This window comes from Anoplophora glabripennis, unplaced genomic scaffold, assembly GCF_000390285.2.
Source record: "Anoplophora glabripennis isolate ALB-LARVAE unplaced genomic scaffold, Agla_2.0 scaffold1819, whole genome shotgun sequence".
Classification (NCBI taxonomy): Eukaryota; Metazoa; Arthropoda; class Insecta; order Coleoptera; family Cerambycidae; genus Anoplophora; species Anoplophora glabripennis.
Genome location: NW_019417897.1, coordinates 26,937 through 29,981, shown reverse-complemented (window position 1 = coordinate 29,981; position 3,045 = coordinate 26,937). Strand labels below are relative to the sequence as shown.

The following is a 3,045-nucleotide window of genomic DNA, read 5'->3' as shown; positions in this document are numbered from 1 at the left end:
AAAAATTTCAATCAAAATTGAGAAAATGTACTTAATAATTTCACTCAATGGATTCACCCCGACCCTTTCACTCACACCTATTTTTTTACAGTGTATGTTACGTGGTAAGGTAAATTTTTTTACTAATACAATATAAAATAAGATCCACTTCTTATTTGTGGAAGGGCGAAATGGGCGGTGACTATTAGACGCCTTCATTATAGCCATCTTTCTCTATCGCACGGATTTCTATGACTTACTTTATCACTCTCACGTAACGGCCGATGAACCATGTGAACTTTCCGACCCTGTATATTGATGAATGTATAACTCAAAATCCTGAATATCCTCAGTTGTTCTGGTTTCACTTAACACTATTACAGACGGGTTGTAACAAGCCACTTGGGATACTACTAGATTTACTTGATAAAATATTTTGAGAGTTTAAATAAACTATGTTCTTGTTAAATTTAATATATTCATTAGATCTGCCACTCGATCTGCCAGTTTTTACCACAGGTTCAACTAGTTTTTTCGGTTCTCACTAGGTACTTCAGCTGTTACTATTGTTGGTATTCCATTTATGTACCTAATTCTCTTAGTATTATCTCCTTTCTCCACTAACTCATTAAGTTTGCCTCTAATATATTGATAATATTCTTTCTGTCTTTTTGTCTGATCTCCAAAGAGAATTAAGCCTGGTATGTTTATTTTATTTTTATGTTTTAAAACTTGATCTCCCGACAGTGAATTTACCTATTCAAAATACCAATACCTTAATATCATCATTTAATACATTTGTCTTAGCTATAATACTCATCATCCACTATTTCCTTAGAAACTTTTTTAAAGTTTCGTTTACATTTAGCATAGTAATATTTTTTGATCGAAGCTTCCTTTCTTTCATTTCAGAAATAATCTCTTCAAAATTAGTTATAGTTTTTTTCGGATTCAAAACTAGATGTCAGCATGCTAATGCCCCTAGAATATTAATTTTCTCTATTTTCAATGGTATACACCTTAATTCAGAAGTTGTAAGTCCAGAGCACTTTTCACGGAGTTTTTTTAAAGCTATCACAAATTATGGTGACTCGTATTTTTTTTACAAAAATTACATAACATAATTTTTTCCTCTATGAAATTTTTCAGACTTTTGCCCTAATTTAATATCAAATCCGATCCTGCTTCAATATAAAAAATGATAAATTCCAATATAAAGAAGTCTATTACTTTATACAAATTCCAGTTTTTTGTTATCCTCTTTCCTACTGCAGATATACATTCCACATTATATTTCACATTATAACTTGAATACTCTTCAAAATATCAATTCATAAAAAAGTTCACCATGTAGCCCAATTTTTGTGCTAACTATCCATATAACTTGTGAAGTAATTTCCTTGTTTTACCACTGTAAAAAGCCACCAAAGCAAGAGCAACCTGTTTTACTTCACACTTCAGTTAATTCGTTATTTGAAATCTCTCAAAAATATTAGGTATTGAATGTATTGTTACACATTTAGCAATCAATAGAAAATTGTAAATTGCAACGTAGGTACTTAAGTACCTTCTTATTTGATTCCCAATTATCTAAAGACCAGTAAATACAAATACTTTACAAGAATACTTTATTGACACAAATTGATTGTACATTTTAAAAACATTTAAAATTATTTAAAAAACCAGTGGAGTACGATTTTTTTTCGAAAAAGGTCCCCTACTCCTCCAATAACTACGCCACTGGGGTGTATTTTGGAATAAGTTATCCATGAAAAAATAGTCCCTCCTAAAAAAATGTCATCCCCAAAATTTTATTACTCAAACTTTTATGCCAGTGGTTACAGAAAAAATAATATAAATATTTGAAACTTTTAACACCCTGTATCTACGTAGGAAAGTGTCCTATCAAATATTTTTATAGGGCAAAACTTGATTATTTTCATCAGTAGAATACGCTATTAAAGTTTGGCAAAACTTATTATTAACACCCTCTATATATCGAATTTTTATAATTTATTTATCACAATTATAATCATATGATTAAAGATTTATAATTGTAACCATAATCAAATAACAATAATTGTTTTGTCAATTTTTTATGATATTGCTGGTGCTATAGTCAAAATATATTTCCAGTTATAAAATTACTATTTTCAGTATTTTCTAAAATCACTGAAACAATTACTTAGGTACCTTATTTGTCACATTTGCGCTTTTCGGTGTAAATGGAATACACGACCTTAGGAGTGAGTCACAAGGTGGCAATGGGGGGCTAGTTTTTAGTTCAATCTATCTGAAACCCAATCTAAATAGATTACAACTTTATTTTTCTTAATTTGTATTTGCAGATATTTGCAGTTTAAACTATTAATTATATTTTTATTAAAGCTTGCATATTTTATAGCTATTATTAATTATTTTAAATAAATTTATTGTTTCAGGTGAAAGACCTTATTCTTGCAATGAATGTCAACATCACTTCACTAATTGGCCAAATTACAATAAACACATGAAACGCAGACATGGTATCAATACCAGTGTAACTTGTAGGACTAAACAAGACATACCTCCTACAGGTATGCCACATCGTAATCCACCAGGAACCGTTTTAGCTCCACCACAACCAGTCGTTATTCCAGAAAATTTTGTTGAACCTCCACCAACATTCTACCCAGTATTAAGTTTATATAATATTCCTGAGGAACTTTTACAACAAAGAGTCTGATTTTTATTAAAACCAGTAGCTAATAGGCTAAATTAATTTCACAATATGTAATAAAGGTATAAAATATACTTAGTGTGTAATTGTCATCAGTTTAAGGCCAAAAAGCGTTAATGAACCAATCCCACAGCATATGATGTCCCTGGGATATCCTCATTTAGTCCTATATATCCTAATCGCGGATCTCAGTCCTCAAGATATCCTCATGATATTTAAATAAGACAAGTAGATATCAATATCCTAGTTGAGGATATCCAAAGTAAATCCAGACAGGATGTCCTGGAAATATCCTATGAAGATATTAAAAGCCGAACAATCTCCAATTTTGGGATATCCTAGGCAAA

At 30.4% G+C, this 3,045-nt stretch overlaps 1 long non-coding RNA gene across 1 annotated transcript; it reads left to right on the top strand.

Annotated features, from left to right (window-relative positions):
* Nucleotides 1–2,087: 2,087 nt before the first annotated feature.
* Nucleotides 2,088–2,772, top strand: LOC108915950. Its single transcript, XR_001964751.1, has 2 exons — nucleotides 2,088–2,168; nucleotides 2,421–2,772. It is a non-coding gene; the product is annotated as an uncharacterized LOC108915950 (long non-coding RNA).
* Nucleotides 2,773–3,045: the final 273 nt, after the last annotated feature.